Source organism: Hemicordylus capensis, chromosome 2, assembly GCF_027244095.1.
Source record: "Hemicordylus capensis ecotype Gifberg chromosome 2, rHemCap1.1.pri, whole genome shotgun sequence".
NCBI lineage: Eukaryota > Metazoa > Chordata > Lepidosauria > Squamata > Cordylidae > Hemicordylus > Hemicordylus capensis.
This window is the reverse complement of record NC_069658.1, coordinates 129,452,138-129,476,417: the sequence shown is the minus strand read 5'-3', so window position 1 is coordinate 129,476,417 and position 24,280 is coordinate 129,452,138. Positions and strand designations below refer to the sequence as shown.

General features: G+C 43.3%; 1 protein-coding gene and 1 long non-coding RNA gene across 10 annotated transcripts in view; one reads left to right on the top strand and one right to left on the bottom strand.

The window, feature by feature from the left end:
- Nucleotides 1–630: 630 nt before the first annotated feature.
- Nucleotides 631–23,065, bottom strand: LOC128345098 (uncharacterized). Its single transcript, XR_008316265.1, has 3 exons — nucleotides 22,726–23,065; nucleotides 15,305–15,603; nucleotides 631–1,614 (listed from the first exon to the last, which is right to left on the bottom strand). It is a non-coding gene; the product is annotated as an uncharacterized LOC128345098 (long non-coding RNA).
- LOC128345096 (uncharacterized) overlaps nucleotides 23,009–24,280 on the top strand; it is a 212,356-nt gene continuing 211,084 nt past the window's right edge. For 8 of the 9 annotated variants that reach the window (XR_008316264.1, XR_008316263.1, XM_053296499.1 and 5 more), the window contains exon 1: nucleotides 23,009–23,177. The gene's annotated coding sequence lies outside the window, so the exon portion shown is untranslated. Of the gene's footprint in view, nucleotides 23,283–24,280 lie in introns of all 9 variants that reach the window. The other variant, XM_053296484.1, reaches the window with a different exon arrangement.

The following is a 24,280-nucleotide window of genomic DNA, read 5'->3' as shown; positions in this document are numbered from 1 at the left end:
CCTCTGTCACGGAGCCAGGAACCGTGTAGGCGGCCAATCCGGCCACTCAGGGCTCCCTCCTCAGTCATCTGTGGCTAAGCCTGTTCTCCCCACAGTTTTGCAGAAAGCGGGTCTCACGGATCATGAGACCCGCCTCACTGTCTGCCCTAGTTTGCAGTATGGGAGACTACATGTGAGCACTGTAAGATATTCCCCTTAGGGGGTGGGGCCAGTCTGGAAAGAGAGGGTTCCAAGTTCCCTCCCTGGCATCTCCAAGAGAGGGCTGAGAGAGACTCCTGCCTCTAACCTTGGAGAAGCTGCTGCTACCATTCTATAGACAATACTGAGCTAGATGGATGAAGGTTCTGACTTGGTATAAGGCTGCTTCCTATATTCCTTTGCCCGGAATCCTCCTTGCTGGCCTTTCTTCTCTCCTGAATCACTCCCCGAGAATCCTGCATCAAGATTGGCATTAGTTCTGGAACAGAAGATGAGATTTGAGGTATTAGGGGGATTGGAACCTGTTTGACTGATGCATGCCTTTTGATGGGAGACTCAAAGAGAGTGAGTTGATTAAGTCAGTGTGGATAGAGGCGTCAGGTTAGTTCTGCCAAATCTTTCCCTAAGGCAGAATGAAAGTGAACACAAACATTTTGCAAAAAGGATTTAATTCATAAAGTTTAAGTATGTGCTTTAAAGAAGATGGTAGAAGAGCTCAAAATATTAGAAGAGAAAACCATTTCAAAGAGGAATAAGATCAGGTTCTAGCGATTATTCTGTGGAATTCAATAGAAATATGTGTCATTATGATGTTTTGGACTTAGGTATATTTATTAAAATTTGAAATAGCATTCTATGGGGGCAGGATACTCTGGAATGAGAAGTATCAACGTATTTGAGGGGACTTTCTTGTTCTGAAATAGGAACAACTGTTAAAATATGGGCATTTGCACTGGAGGGTATTTTTCACATTCCCAATTTATAGTGTACAATAAGTTTGAAGCAATGTTTCCAAAACAAAGTGCATTCTAGTTCAAGGTTGCTGCATGCAGTTTCCTTTCTTGCTTTATACAGATCTCACAGCCAGAACATTTCTGCATCTGTCATGTGAACTGATGAGAAGTCAGGGTGGATGACGTGACTTGTGGGTCTTGGATGTAGAAAGTCAAAGGAAGCTCTATATGGAAGTGTCTGTAGAGATGTGTTTCAACTGTAATGTGATAAAACAATTTTCCTTACCAACACAACACATTAGCCAGTGGAACATATTTAGGGACAAGTACATTTGACACTGTGAGCCTAGAAAGTGCTGCTGCTGCATCCATGTTCTTCTCAGGGGGTTCACTGAAAGCATCTTGCTAGGCAAATCCTTTTGCAAATGCAAAAGAAGGTGCAACGAGTCAAAATCTTGATCTGATCCTGCTGGGTAAATTTGTATGCAAGTCCCCTTCTGCCAAATGACAAATCATTGCCCAAAGAACTCTGATTAAAGAAAATATGTATACAATTCCACCCAATGAAGATTTTCATCAGACTGCATTTGGCTTTTTATTATTTTCATTCTATAAAACTGTTGAGGTTTTGCCTCCCATGCTATGGTTTCCATCTTCTGGTTGTTGTCCTTTTCCCATGCACCTGCAAAATGAATGAACCAACAGATGAACCCAATGTAAGAATATTAAAAGTTAAAAGAAATTTGACATATAGTGAGCAGATGGTTGTGGGTGGGTGTTGTACATTTATCATCTTTATACATTCAGTGGAAAGGCCCATATTAAGGGAATTTGAGTCAGGGGGCTCATATCTCAACTCCAAGGGCTGCCTGAAACACTACAAACTTCCTGCATAGAAAACACTTCGCTGAAGGAAAGAGCATGGCTCTGTTTAGATTATCACACACTATGATCACACTGCTGTGAACTCCCATGGCAGATACACTATGTGGAAGCTCAGCAAAAGGATGCGTGTGCAGTTGCCACCTTTGACAATCTACCCATTCACTTTGAAGGTTTTATCTGCATGGAAGTGCTTTCAGGGTAGCTAATCTGTAACCTTTGAATATGGTCTCTGTGCTGGGAACAAAATAAGCAAGCAAGTTGGTCAGAGCCTTTAGGAGAATCAAAAGGTTTTCAGAACTATCTTTTGAGACTTTACACCACACATTGTAGCCAAATGTGTTCTGCAACCAAGAGGACTGGAGGGGTTGCTTTTCTGTACAGGAGCACAAACTGCCTTGCTTTTATCCAGAGTCCCCAGGTCAAGAAAAAACTGTGCAGTTTGCAGCAGGCTTTCTGAATAGAGAGTTCAGTGAAGGATATATCCTACAAGACTGAAGTATCTCTCTGCTTTCCCTGCTATCAAAGGAGTCGAGATAGTAACTACATCCAGGTTAAATGCACCTGTTTTAGGACAAACGGAGCAGTTTTGTCAGAGATTGCCCCAGACTGCCGGAGTCAGACACAAAGGAGTCCAATCAGGACACAGCCATGGAACCAGCTCTTGATGGGCGCCTCAACAACAAATATGAACAGTTAGGAAGGGGCTAGATCTGACAAACCAGGGGTACCTGACATGCCTACTGAATTCTCAGCTAGTATGGAGACCATTGAGGCAGTTAGCAGGGACTCTTCTGAAGCTTTTCCTGAGGCCTTGGAACCAGGGTCCACCACAGCAGAGAGCATCTCTGTACCCTACGAGAGAGAGAGACTCCCATACCCAGACCGTGGGCTTGGGCCCCTTCGAAGACCCCACTGGACTCAGATCAGGAGGAGCCTTCCCATCAGCCTGAAGAATACTGAAGAAAGGCCTGCAAAGCCCTCTGAGAACACAGGTAGAGTGCTCACCTAGCTGCCAGGAAAGAACTTAGGCCAAGGGCTACTTATGAGAATGGGAAAGGGTCTCCTTGTGAGGAAGAGGTCATAGGAACTTAGAAGCCAATAGGCAGGCAACCCCCAGATGTGACAAATGGCTTGTTAGCCTCTGCTCTGTAAGTCTCAGCTTTGTAACCACCTCAGTCTAGCATGCTTGCTGCTGGAACAGCAGCTTTTGTGGACTCTGTCTCCCTTGATCCTGAACCCAGTCAGTAGCAGAGACCTTCATGCCTCAGCTTGTGCTTCCTGACCTTGGTGGCAGCCTCGCTCCTGACCCCACCAACTACCTGGCTCCAGACTCTGCTGGGCTATACTGCTGCCCAGTATCTGCCTTCATCAGGAGCCCTGCTCCAGCCTTGGCTCAGCTCTGGCCTGTGACTTACTGTGGCAGTCTCAGCAGTACAACTTGCTGGCATGCCCCCACCCCCATTAAACCTTGAGTGAGCACTCCTGCCATGTTGAGTCATTGCCAATGCGCCAGGACAAGTTTGGAAGTATAAGCTCTTAGGAGCGACTATGAACACGAAAATAGCTCCGTTCAGGTGTCTACAAGTGGTTGAATGAGGCTGTGAAGACTTTATACACTGTAATTGTTATGAAAGATTTTGTAAGTAATCCACCAACTACGCCGGGGTGGGTCTGTTCAACACCTCTGAATGCCTAACTGGATCACAGAAACTTCATTATAGAGTCTAACCACCAGATGAAGGGAACTGGACTGTGTGACAAAACGGACTTCTGACCCATGGACCCTGAGAACAGAATGGCTTCCAGGAAAACAAAATGGCCATCCTGTGTCTACATCATAGGTTTCAATTTCATATTTATGAATTGGTTTTATATATGGAATTCCCAGAAGTGGCTACAGCAATTTTACTAATTAATTTTACATTACAAAATGGATGCTCATTGTGCATTTTGGGATGGATCTTTTCTTTCCTATGCATGGTCCTGAATCCTTGGTCTTATTCCCAGTTAACAGCAATGCAGTTTTCATATCTACACAATAGGCAGGCCTGGTTATTCATGGGAAAGTTAGAAAATGGGAGAGGGAATTCACTGCCATGCTGTTAAAATAATGATATGCAGTAAAAGGGAAAATAAAGCTTTCCCTTTGATATGCTACCTATCAAGGGATATTTAGCAACCGATGACAGGAGGACCAGATTATGCATTTTGAATAGTATGGGTGCTAAAGAGCTTGATTCTTTTGTTTTCTCTATCATTTTATTTATTTATTTTTAGTTTGGTATCCCATTGGCTGATCAGAGTCCCAAAGCAGTTCACAACATTAATAAAATACACCAATTTCATTTAAAAACCTTCCACTTTAAAAACTAAGGGTATCATCTGCAGGGGTGTGAGCAGAATGAATTTTTCAGAAGGAATGGTCTTCTTTCAATCCTGCTCCCTGCAGCCCCCCAAAAGCCACTGGAAAAGCTGTTTTTGATGGACAAGGGATCCTCAGCAATGGCATGGGATGTTGTGCCCATGGCAGCAGGGAAGGGGGCAGATTTCAGAAACGGCATGAAACGGCATTGTTTCTTATTTATGTATTATTTATTTTTTCTATGTAGGCTGCTTTGAGAAATTTGGGTGACGAGCAGTATATAAATATCCATAGTAGTAGAAGTTTCTGCAACCGGAAGGTGTCTCTGCACTTCTCCTCTCTCCCCCTGCAGCCAATGGTCGGTGTCCCACACTGTTGCTGAAAGTCTCTCAGTCCATGAGTGGCTTTTCCAACTGCAAGGTTGGAAGGGGGAAATTGCTTTCACTGCCTCTTAGTTTCACATGCATTGCTGTGGATGCTACCCTAAAACAATAAAATAAATTGAACTATGAGGAGAGACAGAGGGTGGGGCAGGAATACACTCTCCCCCCTCCACTCCAGGTGCTGCAGAGACACCCCTCATTTTACTGAACCCTAGCAAACCCAACAACCCATATTTCCTCTCTCAAACATGGCTTTCTCCCCCCCAACCCCCCCTCAAAAAATTAAGTAAGGAATTGCGCCTCAAGTTTTCCCTCTGTCTGCACACAGGAGTGGGGGGAAACCTTTGGACTACATTTGGATATTTTGAGACACAATAAAGGGTCAGTTTGCATATTCTCTCAGGCAAGGGCTATCACCATAATGGACAGCAGATGCTGCATGCCCCTCTTCACATAAGACAATCTGTTACCTCTGTTAAGCAATATGGGCCTGATTTACATTATCCTCCTATCTCTGTAAACTGGTGTGTGTATAAATAAGTCTTACTTCTGTGATGGCCTCTGTGCCCACTGCCTGGAACATCCATTATCTTATAGTTATGGGGAAGCCCGTAACTCTCTGTACCATGTGGAGAGAAGTGAGTGAAGCAACTCTTGTTCAGCTCTGGCCATGGGGGGCGCCGGGCGGGCAGGGGGGAGTTACTTCCCCAGTCCTAGATTCACATCAGGCTATCCAGCACAGGGCTTAATTTTCTTGAAGTTACAAGCTTGTGTGTGGCTTAAACCAATTCTGGCTAAAGGTGGAGACTTCAATTGCTCCTCTATGCAAAACGTTCCATCCACACAGAAAACTAGATGCTAGGAAGAAGGGTTCTAGTATTTAGCCTAACCTCCTTCCTGGTATGCCAGTTTTCCACATCTAGGAACCTCTCTCTCTCTCTCTTTTCCTGTCATCACTGTGGAATATTCCATCAAGGGAGCCTGAGAGTCAGTCTGAAGTGGAAAAGACTATGCAGCGTTTACTTGCCACCTCAGTGAGAAATAGGTCCAGAGGCAGCTGAAACACACTGCAGAGCTTGGCTAACAACCCGTTAATGTTTTCTGTGGCCCCCTGTTGAGAAATTTCAGAACACTCTTTTTGCTTGCTTTAGAATTCCTCTGTTGCTTTGCCAGAGCAGGAACCCCAAATTTACCTTGAAATTTTGCTTTGGGTAAAATTCATTGGCAGCTCTTCAGCAACTGCAGATGAATAGTAGCTACTAAATATGTAACAGTTAAGATGGGGAAAAATGAGACTGCTAATCAATGTAACACACTGTGTCACACATTCACTCTATTATTAATGGAAATATAATCACCAGGGCTAGCTGTGAACTCTGAATATTCATAGTCTTTTTAAAGCATTAAGCCTTGTTTTCTCCATTAAAAAGCTATTTTATAATAGTTAAACATTTAATAGAAACTAGCTGAACCCGCACAGAGCATTTGTGCAGTAGGACTTTGTTGCTCTATTTGCACCCCCTCCCAGCCCCTGCTTTATTGCTCAGTGTCTGCCGCCCCCGCGCTGCCGCTCGCTCACTCACTCGCCCCCTCCGTGCCACTTGCTCACTCAGCCCCTCCCCATCACTTGCTCACTCACTCACGCCCTCACTCACTCCCTGGTCACTCACTCACTCGCCCCTGCCCACCACTCGCTTGCTCACCTGCTCCCTTGCTCACCCGCCCCCCTCCCCACTGCTCGCTCTCTCACTCCCTGCTTGCTGTTTCACTCAACCCCTCCCCACTGCTTGCTCACTCACTCACCCCTCTCTGCTGCTCGCTCACTCGCCCCCTACCTTCTCCACTTCTCTATCTGCATATGGAATCCCCACTGCCCAGTCAGCATGGTGCTTCTGCTCTGTTACCTCCGATTGGTAAAGCGCTGTGTGGGTGGGGCTTGCCACATACGCGTATTATATACTGTATGTAGATTATTTGTCAGCCAATTGAATTCTTAATTCTGTTAAGATCTGAAGAATTCTTCTCATCAGAATCTTGGAATTGTGGTTAACACAACGCTTACACGTGTGTGTGTGTGAGAGAGAGAGAGAGAGAAAGAGAAAGAGAGAGAGAGAATTCATTCATAGATTTGGTTACCACTGATTATGACCTCACCTTTTTTTTTCTTCAGTGCAGGAAAATCAGTTGCAACTTCTCCAAGTCTCTGTCATATTTATTTTCAAGATCTCACCTAGTAACGTCAAATGCCTTACAGAGTTTAATATATTTCCATGAATTTATTCCTAGTTATTAAGGTGAATGATTATCTAATTAATTTACAAATTATTTGCAAATTGAATATGTAGGTCTCATGTTTTATAGGATTCACATTCTCCTTACACCTATTCTCATCCATGGCAAATGATTGATTCACTCCCCTTCTCACATATCCACATTTATTAGCATTAAATATTTTTTTAAATTAAGTAAGTCACTTGTTCGTTGCTTTATCCTATTTCTCTTCATTACTGACTCCATTACTTTTTCATTTCATTGGAATTATTCAGTGACTTAAGTGACTGGTTACTTGGTGGAAAAGCTGTGGATCTTTCCCCTAAGCATATCAACAGCTTCAACCTAGGGCTAAAGCTGTTGAAATATTCTGAGGAAATGGATTCCAGGTTTGGTAGAGCATTCTTCTAGGGTTTGTTTGGATGATACACCTGCCAAATCACACAGGGAGGGGTGTGAGCATTCATGCTCCTTTCCATCAGGTGTACTGTCTGCATAATTATATGGGGATAGAACATCTAAATTGTCGCTCTCAAGGTATTTAAATACTATTTAGCATTTGAATTATGTGTGAAAGGCAATGCAGACATCTTTCCCCATTTGATTATGCAGCAGTAGGATGGTGTCCTGAATGAGGAAGAGGTGTGCATGAGACTGACCATACTCCTCCTCATATGATCCAGTGGGACCAGTCAGATATACAGGTCAAACCAACCTTGTGTCTTTATTAAGTCCACTATGTCCCATATCTTCAGTAGTCATGTAATGGTTAGAGTGCTGGACTAGGACCAGGGAGACCCGAGTTCAAATCCCCATTCAGCCATGATACTTGCTGGGTGACTCTGGGACAGTCACTTCTCTCTCAGCCTAACCTACTTCACAGGGTTGTTGTGAGGAGAAACTTCAGTATGTAGTACACCGCTCTGGGCTCCTTGGAGGAAGAGTGGAATATAAAATGCAAAATAAATAAATAAATGTAGGAAGGCTACTCTGTGAAGAGCAGACAAAGGTGAGAAGGTGAGCAAACTTTTCTAAACATCTAGCCTTTTCCTCTTCAAACAAACTAACAGGAAGAGGGGAGATTTTAAGGGGCTGTTCCTCTTTAAGGGGCAAGTCTTAGTCTCTCTCTCTCTCTGTGTTATTTGCTAGGGTTAGGATTTCCCAAGGCTAGGATCTCTAGGGCTACCAAACTCCAGTGTTTACTTTGTGCCTGCCTGGAGGGGGTGGAGTCAGCTAGGGCTGGGAGAGGCCCCACATTTCTTTCCTTTGACTCACATCCTGTGTCTCAGTTGGAAGGCTACTCTACATAAGAGGTGAAGGCCCGAGAGCATAGCGAACAGAGCATAGTGAACAGGGATAGCAAACAGGACACAGGAGTTTTGCAGGAGTTTAGCGGGGAGTGTGCGGGAGAGTTTGGAACAAACCCCTGTGATCACAAGGAGCCTGGTGGAGAAAAGAACATAAGTACATATCCCTCCCTCGTATCCCTCATTTTCTTGGGGAAGGCTGTTTGGTCAGTTAAATAGCTGACCATTACAGCTGAGACCTATCCTTCTAATAAACTATCTAATAAACAGATAATAAACTACTTCTAATAAACTATCTCTAAATACTGTATACAGCCAACAAAAACAGTATGACGATAGATAGTCAGCAGTGGAAGGGGCACTTCTCAGTGTATTGCACAGAGTGCCACATGTATGACTATTTGCCCCATGGGCAGAAGTCATGAGTGTGTGCTCGGTGCAAGGAGCTCCTGGCCCTCAGGGAACAAATCCATTCCCTTGAAACCAAGGTGGCAGATCTGGAGAAGCTCAGAGAGACAGAGAGGCATGTAGACGAGACCTTCAGGGATGTGATAGAGGCATCCCATTCCAAGGCTGGTAGTTCCTCTGCTGTCAGGGAGAATAAAGGTTTTGGGCAAGGAGGACATCAGTCTGAGGAAGAGGGAAATGCTCCTTTAGAAGGGACCCCTTCCATGGAAGATGAGCCCATATCCTCTCGCACAGGGGATACTCTTATGGGGGGTGGGGGCCTCCTTGTAGTGGGTGATTCGATCATTAGAGATATAGAGAGATGGGTTTGTGACCCACGTGTTGACCACACGGTGACTTGCCTGCCTGGTGCGAAGGTTGCGGACATCATGCGGCATCTAGACAGGCTCCTAGGCAGTGCTGGGGAGGACACAGCTGTTGTGGTGCACATCAGCACTAACGATGTGGGGAAATGTAGTCAGGAGATCCTGGAAGCCAAATTTAGGCTGATAGGTAGCATTTTGAAGTCCAGGACCCCCAAGGTAGTATTCTCAGAAATGCTACCTGTTCCACACACAGGTACAGTGAGACAGGCAGAGCTGAGGGGTTTCAATGTGTGGATGAGACGTTGGTGCTGGGAGGAGGGGTTTAAATTTGTTAGGCACTGGGACACATTTTGGGGCAAGCAAGGCCTGTACAAAAGGGACGGGCTGCACTTGAACCAAGATGGAACCAGACTGCTGGCGCTTAAAATCAAAAAGGTTGCAGAGCAGCTTTTAAAATGACACCTGGGGAACAGCTGATGGGAGCTGGGCAGTATCCTGTTTGGCAAAAGCCATCCTTTAAAGTGTGAGGGTGCAAAGAATTCAGATAAAACAGACGAGGACAGAGCATAGCCACATAAAGAGCAGACGGGAGCCTGTGCCAGCAGGTCAAAGAGTCAAAAGAATAGCATACATCAGGTGAGAGATTCAGAATATAGGTGCTTATATGCCAATGCCAGAAGCCTCCGAGCCAAGATGGGTGAGCTAGAGTGCTTGGTTGCTAACACAGAAATAGATATAGTGGGCATAACAGAAACATGGTGGAACAGTGAGAACCAGTGGGACACTGTTATCCCTGGGTATAAACTCTATAGAAAGGACAGGGAGGGGCACCTTAGAGGAGGGGTAGCACTGTATGTTAAAGAAGGCATAGAATCCAACAAGCTAGAAAATCTAGGTGGACTGGAGTCCTCCACAGAAACTCTGTGGGTGAAAATACAAGGCCTGAAAGGGAACATGCTACTGGGGACATGCTATCGCCCTCCGGATCAAAACGCCAACAGTGACTGGGAGTTGCAGGAGGAAATCAGGGAGGTGTCAAGGAGAGGCAGGGCTGTAATTATGGGTGACTTCAATTACCCACACATAGAATGGGTAAATTCACAGTCAGGTCAGGACAAAGAGGTCAAATTTCTAGATACGCTAAATGACTGTGACCTAGAACAGTTGGTCATGGAACCAACGAAAGAGAAGGCAATCTTGGACCTAATTCTGAGTGCACCCCAGACCCGGTGCATGATGTCAGTGTCTTCGACCCTTTAGGGAACAGTGACCATCAAATTCAGCATATATGCGGGAGAGAATCACCAAGGATGTCTAACACGGACTTTTTGAATTTCAGAAGAGGAAACTTCTCCAAAATGAGGAGTATGGTGAAAAGAAAGCTGAAAGGGAAAATCAGGAGAGTCACTTCGCTCCAGAGTGCATGGAGTTACTCAAAACCACAATACTAGAAGCCCAGTTAGATTGTATACCCAAAAGGAGGAAAGGCACCACTAAGTCCAGGAGGATGCCATCATGGCTAATGGGTACCGTCAAGGAAGCCATAAAAGGGAAGAAGACTTCCTTCCGAAATTGGAAGGCCTGTTCAAATGAAGAGAACAGAAAGGAACACAAACTCTGGCAAAAGAAATGCAAGGCGACAATAAGGGAGGCAAAAAGAGAGTTTGAGGAACATTTAGCCAAAAGTATCAAGGGCAATAACAAAATTTTTTTAAAATACATCAGATGCAGGAAATCTGCCAGGGAGGCCGTTGGACCATTAGACAATGAGGGAGTGAAAGGGATTATTAAGGAGGATATGGAGGTTGCAGAGAAACTAAATGAGTTCTTTGCTTCTGTCTTCACAGCAGAGGATACTGAGCATATACCTGTTCCTGAACCAGGCTTTTTAGGGATGGAGGCTAGAGAGCTGAGTCAGATAGAAGAGATGATATATTAAACTGTCTGGAAACACTGAAAACTAACAAATCACCAGGGCCGGATGGCATCCATCCAAGCGTCCTCCAAGAACTCAAATGTGAAATTGTCGACCTCCTTGCTAAAATATTTAACTCATCCCTGAATTCGGGCTCTGTACCAGGGGACTGGAGAGTAGCAAATGTAACACCGATTTTCAAAAAGGGATCCAGGAGTAATCCGGGAAATTACAGGCCTGTTAGCCTAACGTCTGTTCCAGGCAAATTGATGGAAAGCATCCTCAAGAATAAAATTGTAAAGCACCTAGAAGAACAGGCCCTGCTGGGAGTGAGCCAGCATGGCTTCCGCAAAGGTAAATCTTGCCTCACCAACCTTTTGGAGTTCTTTGAGAGTGTCAACAAGTGCGTGTATCAAGGTGATCCAGCTGACATAGTATACCTGGACTTCCAAAAAGCTTTTGACAAAGTTCCTCATCAAAGACTCCTGAGGAAACTTAGTGGTCATGGGATAAGGGGACAAGTACATGTGTGGATTGCTAACTGGCTGAAAGACAGGAAACAGAGTGTAGGTATAAATGGAAAGTTTTGACAATGGAGGGAAGTAAGAAGTGGGGTCCCCCAGGGAACTGTATGGGACCAGTGCTTTTTAATTTATTCATAAATGATCTAGAAGCAGGGGTGAGCAGCCAGGTGGCCAAATTTGCAGATGACACCAAACTCTTCCGGGTAGTGAAATCCAAAATGGACTGTGAGGAGCTCTAAAAGGATCTCTGCTGCCGCCGCCGGGCAACAAAATGGCAAATGAGGTTCAATGTTGGCGAGTATAAAATGATGTGCATTGGGACGAAAATCCCCAACTTCAAGTATATGCTGATGGGTTCTGAGCTGTCGGTGACTGACCAGGAGAGGGATCTTGGGGTCGTGGTGGACAGCTCGTTGAAAGTATCGACTCAATGTGCGGCAGCTGTGAAAAAGGCCAATTCCATGCTAGGGATCATTAGGAAGGGGATTGAAAATAAAACTGCTAATATTATAATGCCCTTATGCAAAATGATGGTGAGGCCACACCAGGAGTACTGCGTACAATTCTGGTCACCACATCTTAAGAAGGACATTGTAGAACTGGAAAAGGTGCAGAAGAGGGCAACAAAGATGATCAGGGGCCTAGAGCACTTTTCTTATGAGGCAAGGCTACAACACCTGGGGCTTTTTAGTTTAGAAAAAAGACGACTGCAGGGAGACATGATAGAGGTCTATAAAATCATGCATGGTGTGGTGAAAGTGGAGAGAGAGAAATTCTTTTCCCTCTCACACAACTCTAGAACCAGGGGGCATCCCATGAAATTGATTGCCAGGAGGTCTAGGACCAACAAACGGAAGTATTTTTTCACACAACATGTGATCCTCTTGTGGAACTCTCTGCCACAAGATGTGGTGACAGCCAACAACCTGGATGGCTTCAAGAGGGGTTTGGATAACTTCATAGAGGAGAGGCCTATCAATGGCTACCAGTCGGAGGGCTGTGGGCCACCTCCAGCCTCAAAGTCAGGATGCCTCTGAGTACCAGTTGCAGGGGAGTAATGGCAGGAGAGAGGGCACGCCCTCAACTCCTGTCTGTGGCTTCCAGCAGCAGCTGGTGGGCCACTGTGCGAAACAGGATGCTGGACTAGATGGGCCTTGGGCCTGATCCAGCAGGGCTGTTCTTATGTTCTTAGATGTAAATATAAATAAAATTGTTGTAAGGCTGGGATTTTCTCATTTCCCAGGATTTTGTGTATTTTTAAATATATATATTTTAAAATTGCTCTTTTCTTTTGTATGCTGTTGCTGGGGCAGTTCTTTTGGGAACCACTCAGACAAGAGGATGCCCATGGAGAACTCCTGAAACCAGCCTTGGTTTAACAAAATAACCAACTGCTGTTATTTTATGCCAATTATCTATCTGTCTGTCTGTCTATCTATCATCTCCTAATATGCTTTCCCAAGTGCTTTTCCCACCCCTGTCTCCCTTACTTGGCCAATAAGAATGTTGAGGAGGCAGATCTTTATGGCCCTATTTAAGCCTCTCCCTTCTATTCTGCCTTTGTCAACTCTCTTCAGCTGCCCATCTTTCCCACACTGACCTGATGACATCTTCTGTTAATTGCTGCTTGCCTTCCAGGACTGCAAAACAATTTTATCATTTTATCACTCTTTGATGCTTGAGGTTTTTTGCCTTCATAATTACCTGTGAAGGGATTAGGAGTGGGTTTTATAATTGTGACCTTAATGATGTTCTTTGTTGTCACAGCTTTGAGCCTAAGTACAGGGAAAGGTGAGAGTGAGAAACTGAGGTCAAGTTTAACTCCTGACAACCAGAGGGGTGAGTAAGGTTCCCAGAACAGCCTTAAAGGAACTTAGTCCTCCAAGATTCAGGCTGGTTGTTTTATTAGCCTACTTTCCTTAAGGAAAGTAAGTTTATGAGATCAGCCAGCAGTGTGTTTGTGTTCCTATCAATTTTGCAATACCTGTACCAATATGAACCAAATTGGGTGCGGTCACAGGGACACCTCATTGGCCTAGTTTGTGATGATGTCATTCACCCTGACTCCAGATGGTGAACACGTAAATGTCTGAGCCGCAAGTGAGCTAACTTGTGAACCACCAAACCGATCTGAATGAAATCTACTACAGCTGTGGGGATACACAGGGATGCCTCAATGGTTTGTAGTGATGTCATCCTTTCCGATTAAAGATGGTGGATGTGTGAACATTTGAGGCGCAAGTGGGCTAACTTGTGGACCATCTAACCAATTTGAACCAAATTTGGTACACTTGTAGTGAGTGACACATAGAGACACCTCAATGGCATCATTTGGGATGATGTCACCCACCCTAAATCCTGATGGCGGCTGTGTGAATATTTAAGGTGGTAATTATCAATTAAGATTATAGTCAAAGGAAAGTAGGCAGATTAGTTCTTAACAGAACAACTTGTTTAAACTCTTAGGGTGAAAGAGAAGTTCAATTAAAAGATAAGCTTGGCCTCTTGCTATAACGCAGTTATGACTGCGATGACTCAGTTTAATAAGAACATAAGAATATAAGAACAGCCTTGCTGGATCAAGTCCAAGAAGGCCCATCTAGTCCAGCATCCTGTTTCACATAATGGCCCACCAGATGCTGCTGGAAGCCACAGGCAGGAGTTGAGGACATGTCCTCTCTCATGCTCTTACTCCCCTGCAACTGGTACTCAGAGGCAACCTGCCTTTGAGGCTGGAGGTGGCCTATAGCCCTCCAACTAGTAACTGTTGATAGACATCTCCTCCATGAAGTTATCCAAACTCCTCTTAAAGCCATCCAGGTTGTTGGCTGTCACCACATCTTGTGGCAGGGAATACCACAAGTTGTTGATGCATTGTGTGAAAAAGTATTTTGGTTTGCTGGTCCTAAATTTCCTGGCAATCAATTTCATGGGATGATCCCTGGTTCTAGTGTTATGTGAGAGGGAGAAGAATTCCTCTCTATCCACTTTCTCCACACCATGCATGATTTCATAGACCTCTATCATGTCTCTTGCTGGCCTTGGGCTGAAATAAACAAATACATATCATGTCTCCTCACAGTCATCTTAAAAAAAAACTAAAAATCCCCAGTTGTTGTAGCCTTGTCTCATAAGAAAAGTGCTCTAGGCCCCTGATCATCTTTGTTGCCCTCTTCTGCACCTTTTCCAGTTCTACAATGTCCTTCTTAAGATGTGGTGACCAGAATTGTACGCAGTACTCCTGGTGTGACCTCACCATCGTTTTGCATAAGGGCATTATAATATTAGCAGTTTTATTTTCAATCCCCTTCCTAATGATCCCTAGCATGGAATTATCTTTTTTCACAGCTGCCGCACACTGAGTTGATACTTTCAACGAGCTGTCCAGTCCACCACGACCCCAAGATCCCTCTCCTGGTCAGTCACTGACAGCTCAGATCCCATCAATGTATACTTCAAGTTGGGGTTTTTCATCCCAATGCGCATCACTTTGCACTCACCAACATTGAACAACATTTGCCATTTTGTCACCCACTCCCCCAGTTTGGAGAGATCCTTTTGGAGCTCCTCACAATCCATTATGGATTTCACTACCCAAAAGAGTTTGGTATCATCTGAAAATTTGGCCACCTCGTTCCTTACCCTTACTTTGAGATCGTTTATGAATAATGATCAGCAATGGTCCCAGTAAAGATCCCTGGGGGACCCCACTTCTTACTTTCCTCCATTGTGAAAACTCTCCATTTATACCTATCCTCTGTTTCCTGTCCTTCAACCAATTAGCAATCTACACATGTACTTGTCCCCTTATCCCATGACTGCTAAATTTTCTCAGGAGTCTTTGATGAGGAATTTTGTTGAAAGCTTTTTGGAAGTCCCGGTATACTATGTAATAAGAAGCAAAACTATGTAGCAGCCCAATGACAATAATATATATGTTGACCCTACTTACCTAATTTTGCATTATCCCCTTTTCATAACATTGGGGCCTGTTTAATATCGAATTAGTTTGTCCGGATATTCCTTCCATTTCCTCTCTCAGCATTGTTGTACAAATCTTCCAGAACCAGCAGTCTATTCCAGACACTTTAGTGACATAGTTTTGTGCCAGATGCTATGGCAGTCAGAAGCACAGAATGGACCAAGTGGATTTGCCTGCAGCTTCCACAGGAAACATTTCTTTTAAATAAGTTGCTTCTTGCCTTCTGTGGTCTAAGTCAGACAGGCATGTCAGTGAAGTCTGCCTTCCCCCTAGCAAAGACAAGATCAGATGATTTTTGTATCAACAGGGGGCCACTCAGCACCTCTGGCTAATGAATGCTTTGTCCGCCTTAACATTTCATTTCCCTCATCAATATTCTTAGCACTTCACTTTCTCATCCTGCCTGGACTCTGGCGCTTGTGAATTGGTTTCTTGGTTATAATTGCAGCCAGCATAAATTCAGAGCCACTAAAACACAGCTTGAGATCCCAGGGACTGATTTTTGTCTATCAGTGAGCTGTATTTGGCAACTGCTTAGGCTGTTGGCAGTACAGCTGTAGTATGATCTAGAGGACATAAAAAACAAAACATAACAGGGGTAGTTACAAGGAGGGCTGCCAAATGAAATTTCAAAGAAAAAGGACACTAGCTGACATGAGGAAAATCACTCAAAGTAGTCCCACTGAAATAAAATAAAATGCCTAACTCATCCTTCTAATTTCAATGGGACAATTTCATTTTGTTTCAATTGGACTTGCACTGAATTACTCTAATTTATTTTCCATGCGACTACCTCATTAGTCCTATTTACACATTACATTCAACTGATTGATTGATTGATTAAGTGTCATCAAGTCAGTGTCAACTCTTAGTGACCACAAAGATTCTCTCCAGGATGATCTGCCTTCAACTTGGCCTTTAAGGTCTCTCAGTGGTGCATTCATTGCTCTCGTAATCGAGTCCATCCACCTTGCTGCTGGTCATCTTCTTCTCTTTCCTTCAACTTTCCCCAGGATTATGGACTTCTCAAGGGAGCTGGGTCTTTGCATAATGTGCCTGAAGTATGATAGTTTGATCCTGGTCATTTGTGCCTCGAGTGAAAATTATGGATTGATTTGTTTTATGATCCATTTGTTTGTTTTCCTGGCTGACCATGGTTTCCTCAAAAGTCTTCTCCAGCACCAAAGTTCAAAAGCGACAATGCTTTTTCTATCTTGCTTCTTCAAAGTCCAGCTTTCGCATCCATAGAGTGTCACAGGGAAAACCATTGTCCGAACGATTCTAATCTTTGTAGATGTAGACACATCATAGAATCAAAATATCCTTTCCAAGGCCTTCATTGCAACCCTACCAAGTGCTAGTCTGAGGCGTATTTATTGAGAGTTGGATCCTTTACTGTTGATGGTCAGTCCTAAAAGGCAGAAACTATCCACCACTTCATTATCTTCATTGTCAATTCTGAGGCTGGTTGCTGTACCTGTTGTCATTAGTTTACTCTTCTTTACATTTAGTTATAGTCCCATTTTTCCCACTGTGCTCCTTGACTTTCATTACTAGAGCTTGCAGATCATCCGCATTCTCAGCTATCAGAGTGGTGTCATCAGTGTAGCTCAGGTTATTGATATTGATGTTTCTTCTTCCAACTTTTAAACCATGCTCATCTTCTTCCAATCCAGCTTCTCTCAGTATATGTTATTTATTTAACATATTTTATTTAACACATTTTTATACCGCCCATAACGCAAGTTCTCTGGATGGTTTACAAGAGAATAAAAACAACCAATAAAAAGATTAAAACATTTCAACAATTAAAATTTAAAAGTTAAAACAATTAAAACACAATTAAAACAGTATCTAATTAAAAGCCTGGGCGAACAAATGCATCTTGACTGCTCTTTTAAAAGTTGTAAGAGATGGGGAGACTCTTATTTCAGCAGGAAGTGTGCTCCAAACCTTGGGGCAGCAATGGAGAAGCCGGTGGCAACTGCAGATGAACCTCTCCAGATGATCTCAATGGGCGGTGTTGTTCATAGCAAACAAGACGTTCTCTTAAGTACCCAGGGCCCAAGCTGTTTAGGGCTTTATAGGTTCTAACCAAAACCTTGTACTTTGTTCAGCATATGCATTGAATAAAGAGGGAGAAAGTATTCAGTCTTGTCTTACTCCTTTGCCAGTCTGGAACCAGTCTGTTTCACCATGTTCTGTCTGGACTGTGGCTTCCTGCCCTGTGCATAGGTTTCTCATGAGAACAATGAGATGTATTGGGACGCCAGTTTTCCTAAGGGTATTCCACAACTTGACATGGTTGACGCAATCAAAGGCTTTTCTGTAGTCAATAAAGCACATTTTGACTTCTTTCTGATATTCTTTGGCTTTCTCAATTATCCAGCATGCATCAGCAATGATGTCTCTTGTTCCTCGGCCTTTTCTGAAACCTGCTTGAACATCCAGCATTTCTATTTCCATATAGGGCTCTAATCTGCGTTGGATAATCCTGAGCATTATTTTGCCAGCATGTAAAATTAAGGATATTGTGCGATGGTTTGCACAATCTGTTAAGTCTCTTTTCTTTGGTATGGGTATGTAGAATGAACTCTTCCAATCTATTGGTCACTCTGTTGTTCTCCAAATTTGCTAGCATGGTTTGGTTAGAGCCTTGACTGATTCTTCTTCTGTTGCCTGCTATATTCCTGTAGCTATTCCATCAATTCCTTTAGCCTTCCAACTTGGTAATGACCGGAATGCTGATCTAACTTCATCTTCCCATAGTAGAGGTTCTTGCAAGTAGGGAATGTGTTCTAGTGTATCTTGGATGTTGACATCCCTGCTGTACAGATTTTCTGTATACTCTTTCCATCTATGTTTGATCTTCTCTGAGGCAGTTATTATCTGTCCTTTGACATCCCTTAACATACCAATTCAAGGTTGGAACCTTCCTCTGAGTTCAGAGATCTTTTGGAAAACTTGCCCCCCCCCCGGTGCCTATTTCCATCCTCAAGGTCTTTACAGATGTCATTGTAGTACTACTTCTTGTCTCTTCTAACAGCTTTCTGAAATTCCCTATTAAGTTCCTTCCTGAGGGCTTTATCTTTCTTGACTTTGGCTTCTTTCCTCTTCTTGGCAATTTCCACCATCTGTTCTGACATCCATGTTGCTTTCTTCTGTTTCTTGGTCTTTGGCAGTCTCTTTTCATATTCATCCTTAACAACTTCTTTGATTTCATTCCACAGTTCCTCTGGTTCCCTATTAATGAGGTTCAGAACTCCAAAGCAGTTGCTGATGTTCTGTTTGAAAATGGCGGGTACATTCTCAAGATTACATTTGATACATGTACAATATATGTCCAGTTCATGCTGATCTGTACAGCCCTATCCAGGCATACAGTAATATCTGAGTACAGTACACATTCAGTAATTGTGTAAATGGCTACAACATCAACCGAAAGTCCTCCCTTCTATAACAATGTACTATGTAACTGCCTCTGTCATGACCTCGGATCTTGGACCAGGGTGAAGTTGGCGGACAGTTCGGGGGATGTGACTGAATGGGAAGAATCTATGACTCAGACTGTGAGTGACCCTGTGTTGATGGGACCCTCTGCACTTGGAGAACTGGGGGGAACTGAGCCACCACCGTCACCTTAGTTCTCTGACTCAGAGAGGTCACCTGAAGACCTACCAATAGTAGTAGAGTTCTTGCAGCATTGCTGGAGCTATCTTGTTAAAACTAGTGAAATTTTGCCCTCACCCACCCATGCTTCTTCATTCCCCAGCTTTCCATATAAATGCATTAGTGAGTTTCAGTTCTTTGGCTTTCTTGCTCTCAGAGACATTAAGGTCATGCTCTTAAAAGAAATGCAGTGTCTAGCCACTTTTTGTAGGCTTCAAAAAGGTAGGCTGTTTATTGGAGGCAAAGCACACAAAGACTAAATGGGGTGGGGGGGATAACCACCAGTACAATGTAAATGGTGGTGTCTTTAACTTCCATCCCATATGCTGAATTCTTGATATTTTACCCTATAAGTCCTGTTAATACATTGCTACAGACATGAATTCTGACTTTGAATGGATCTTTGACTCCTACAAGTGATGGTCGAGCAACCTGCACTAACTTCAGAATTGCTCAGAAATTATCCAATTTCTTCCTACCAAAATTAGGGAAACATTCTTTTGGCTATTCTCTAAATACATACATACATACATAAACTTGTATTCCGTTTCAAAATTTAAGTTAGATTCATACTTAAATTTACACTGATAGCCATACCCCTTACTCGTTGTTAGTCTCATGGTTATAATTAAATATACACAGTGCTAACATGTAGCATGTAACAATGCTAACATATAGGCAATACTTAATTTGTTTGGGGAAAGTGCCTGTATACACTGGTTTTCTCCCACTGCATTTCCCCCTTGCCAAATATTTCATTTTATCCACCCACATGGCTATTAAATAGTTTGTCTCCCCCATTGATACATGCCACATGAAATCGTCTGTGGGGGAGGAAACAAGAAAAAGTTATATTAAATCTTCAATGGAGTACTAATTTAGATGCGGTCTTGCCAAAGACTTCATAAAATGTTCATCAATCTTGATGGTAGATAGATCTAACGATCTGCATTGGGGGAACTTTAATATTTCCCTTAATCGATTTCTTCCACCCCAATGACCTTCTGTAAATAATAGTCTTCACGTCTCTGTTACCTCATTTTCAGCACAGGATCAGAAGATGACATCTGTAATATTGTCTCTGACCTGAAAACGGCAATGGGAACCAGGAAAGCTGCTCCCTAGAGGGAAATACTTCCTCCTTTTGATTTCATTGATTGAGCTGTAATTGTTTAGGGATACTATGTAATTCTCAGGATAGATGGAGAGATGTTATTGCCTCGTCCAAATTAATACTTATTTAAACTTGGCGACTAATCCCCTGCTAATCTTTGTCTCCTTCATCACATTGTGGCCAATGTGAACTGTTCTCTGTGAATTTATCCTGGCAGAATTAGAAAGTATTGACAGCTAAAAACTATCTCCCTAAGGAAAGCCCCCCACAAAATCTATAGAACAGCTTCCCTTAAATACAAATTCCCAATGTTACATAGAGTGCAGCAGTTCACTTCCTGCAGGAAAACCACTCTGGGATTTAATACACTATTGATTTCTTGCTCAATGGGCAGATGGAGAGAGAGATGAATGTAGAATTGGTCTTATTCCCATCATAGAACTCCCAAGGATAGAAAACAAACAGCTCAGAAAGAAAACTGCTTTTGCCATGTGCAGAGCAAGGGAATAATTTGTGCAAATAGACCTGTAGAAACAGGGAAAATAGGGGGGAGGGATCTCTTGCAGGTATCTATAGCTCCACTGCTCCACTGTATCCTACAGCTCTACTGCTTCCATTTAGGACCACTTCCTCTGGTCTTTGGAGAGGAGAGCTGGTCTTTGTGGTAGCAAGCATGACTTGCCCCCTTAGCTAAGCAGGGTCTGCCCTGGTTGCATATGAATGGGAGACTAGAAGTGTGAGCACTGTAAGATATTCCCCTCAGGGGAGGGAGCGGCTTTGGGAAGAGCAGAAGGTTTCAAGTTCCCTACCTGGCTTCTCCAAGATAGGGCTGAGAGAGATTCCTGCCTGCAACCTTGCAGAAGCCGCTGCCAGTCTGTGAAGACAATACTGAGCGAGATTGACCTATGGTTTGACTCAGTATATGGCAACTTCCTATGTACCGAAATTCCTATGTTTGGCCATTCTTCTATAGAGAATCAGTTATGAAGTAATTTTGTATAATAAAATATCTCTAAACGTGTATAACATGCAGCTCCATCTCTAGTGAGCAATTGCAGCTTGCCTTCTACATGTAAAAATAAGGAATTGGATGTGTTTCCCGGAGAGCTAGAAAGGTCGCACACAGGCCTGAACCATTACATTGTGCTTTTTAAGGAATTAAGCTCTATTTCCACCTTCCTTGATTATATTCTGGAAGTGGAATCCCAACACAATTTTAAAACTTGAATTGTATAGCTTAAATCTTATCACTAATTGTGTCATTTCCATACAACTACTAAACTTAAAACCTATTGTGTACTACCTCTTTAAAATCCAAGCTTGAAACGTTTCCCCCTGAGACAGGCCATGTGAGAGAAATGGGGAAACCATTTCAGTTTTACAGCAGAAGATTGTGTGAATGGTTGAGCTTGTGTTTTCTCCTCAGGGGCCTAAATAGTCCAAGGCTCAGATTAATTAGAAGCTGGAGACTGTCTTCAGATATTGTGTTTGTATGTTGCCCCCACCCCCTGCCCCGTCAGCCAAGTTTTTTGCACTGGGTTTTTCCCATTGAGTTGTAACCAATAAATTATTACTAGACTTGGAGAAGTCTAGTATGTGCTACTGTTCCACATATACAATAATACAGGTCCTCAAATCCCCACAAAGCCATTAAATTGAGTGTGTGATCTTGGGCCAGTACTATCTTTCAACACCAGCTCTCTAACTTATAGTGAGGATAAAATGAGTACAGTACTCTGAGCTTCTGGGAGAAGGGATAAACATGTACAAATTAAATAATAATTTAGTACATAAATACCTGACTGTATCTCCTCATTTCCACTCTGGGGTGGGGGAGGGCAACCCTTTTGATTCATCTTCCATCACTTGATAACCAAGGTGCACATCAGCAATTTTAATAAGCATTAAAATACTGAGAAATACCTATAGAACTCCCTCCACAGGGAGGTTAGTCTGACTCCTTTCTTTTCTGCCAAGTGGAAGTTGAAAACCTTGTCATTCCTGAAAGCTTTTAGTTTTGCTCAAACTTCCTTTTATGCTGGCTGTTATTTATTCTGCAATTGCTTTGTATGTGCTTTCTCTCCCCACCCCACCCACCCCAGTTTTGAGTTTGTTTTATGTTTTTATTTATTATTTATTTATTGTTGAATTTATATACCGCCTTTCATTAAAATGGAATGCGCTCCTGGCTGAGATAAAAGCCTCCCCATCTGACAGCTTTTTAAAAGTCTCTAAAGACACAGTTATTCACCCAAGCTTTTTACTTAAATTGTGGTTTTGTTTTAATGTTTGTCTTAATTTTTTTAATGTTATAAACCACCCAGATACACAGGTTTGGGGCAGTGTACAAATTTAATCAAGCAACTAATGAAATAATCCCAAAGTGGTTGTTTTGTAAGCTGCTTTGGAATGTGTTTATGTATTTATTTAACATATTTATATAACACTCAAAACGTATGTCTCTGGGTGGTTTATACCCTGCTTAATGAAAAGTACGATAAATATAGGAAATAAATAATAAACATGCAACTCCTGCTCCCACGTGCAGCCTTAAGTGGTACAGGAAAAGTTTTACGACTTGTTTCTGCTGATTGCACAGATTGCTTACCTGTCTTTCTTTAATGTGTTCTCTTTTACCATGGGGGCCTTCAAAGGCCCGGGGGGGGGGGGCGGCTCCTGCTACTGCTGCGAGCTTTTCCTCCTGCAGCCACGAGGCCAAACCACCGATATTCTAGCCGCCATGTCTGTGGCCAAGGTATGTGTGAAGTGAGCAGGCCTCCCCCCCCGCCCCCCACATGGCAGTGGCGGCAGAGGGTGAAGTAGGAGTGGCCACTGAGCCTGACTGTCTGGCTCAGCGGCCTCTGAGAACTTCAGGACGCTCCGGTGCGCCTGTGCGGTTAGAATAGAGTGCTTGCGACACTCTATTCTAACTGCTAATGGGCTTGCTCAGTCTGAGACTACATTTCCCAAGAGCCCTTGCAGTGACCTGGGTGTCTGACTTGGAAAGAGAAGGAGAGGCCCTTTCTGGAGGAAGAAGAGACTGACAAAGGAGGGAATCAGGTCTGTGGAGTGGAAGACCCTTAGGAGTTGATTAGAAACAATAGCATACCTTTCAAATGCCCCTGTTTACCACAGATAGTCCCTATTTTCTGGCACCTGTCCCTGGTAAAATCATTGCTCCCATTTATTTATTTATTTATTTATTTTATTTGTGGGGATGCCTTGTTAAAATTATGTTTGTGTGATTCATACAGCATGCATACATATGAACACTAAGACACCAAGCTGAGCAAAGCCCGAGATTTCAAACACTGCCTAACTTTTATTTGTGTGGTAAATGTACTGAATTTGTTGTTAACATATGATAGAATAGTCTTGTTTTTTCTATTACAAAAGAACAATCACCCTTTTGGCATTAAGGTCAGCTGATGACAGGCTGCTACAGAGTAAATGAATACATCATACAGAAGGCAGCAAACAGCCTTCCGTAATGGACAGTATCCTGACTAGTAGTTGCATGGATGGAAGATGTTCTGTTTTCTGCAATCCCCCTTTCCCTTTGCAGTCACTGTGCCCCCTGAAAAATATGTCCCTGAGGGCTGAGAGAATCCAAAGAGCAGATTTGGCATAGGGGGTGGGGTCCTAAAGACAGCAGAGGGAAACAGGGCAGAGATAGCTGAGAATCACCCCTTGCATGAGCAGAGCATCTTCCACACATGCAACTACTATTAATTTTTTTTTTTACATTTATATCCCACTCTTACTTCAAGGAGCCCAGAGCATTTTACATGGTTATATTCCTCTTCACAACAACCCTGTGAGGTAAGTTAGGCTGAGAGAGAAGTGACTGGCCCAGAGTCACCCAGTGAGTGTCATGGCTGAATAGGATTTGAACTCAGGTCTCAGTCCAACACTCTAAACTGCCCAGTGTGTGACAACGAAAGCCGGATGTAAATCATTAAGTGATGTTGCAAGCATGTCCCTGTTTCCTTCACTGAAATGTTGGAAGGTATACAGTGGTAGCTCTAGGATTGGTGTTGCACAAGCTGATTGTTCTGGAAAACTCTTGGAAAAGAAAGGACTAGTCTATTGCTGAACCTGTGCAAGCCTGTTGTTAAACTGGCAACCACTTAAGCCTAGTTAAAGACTTGGAAACTCTTCTC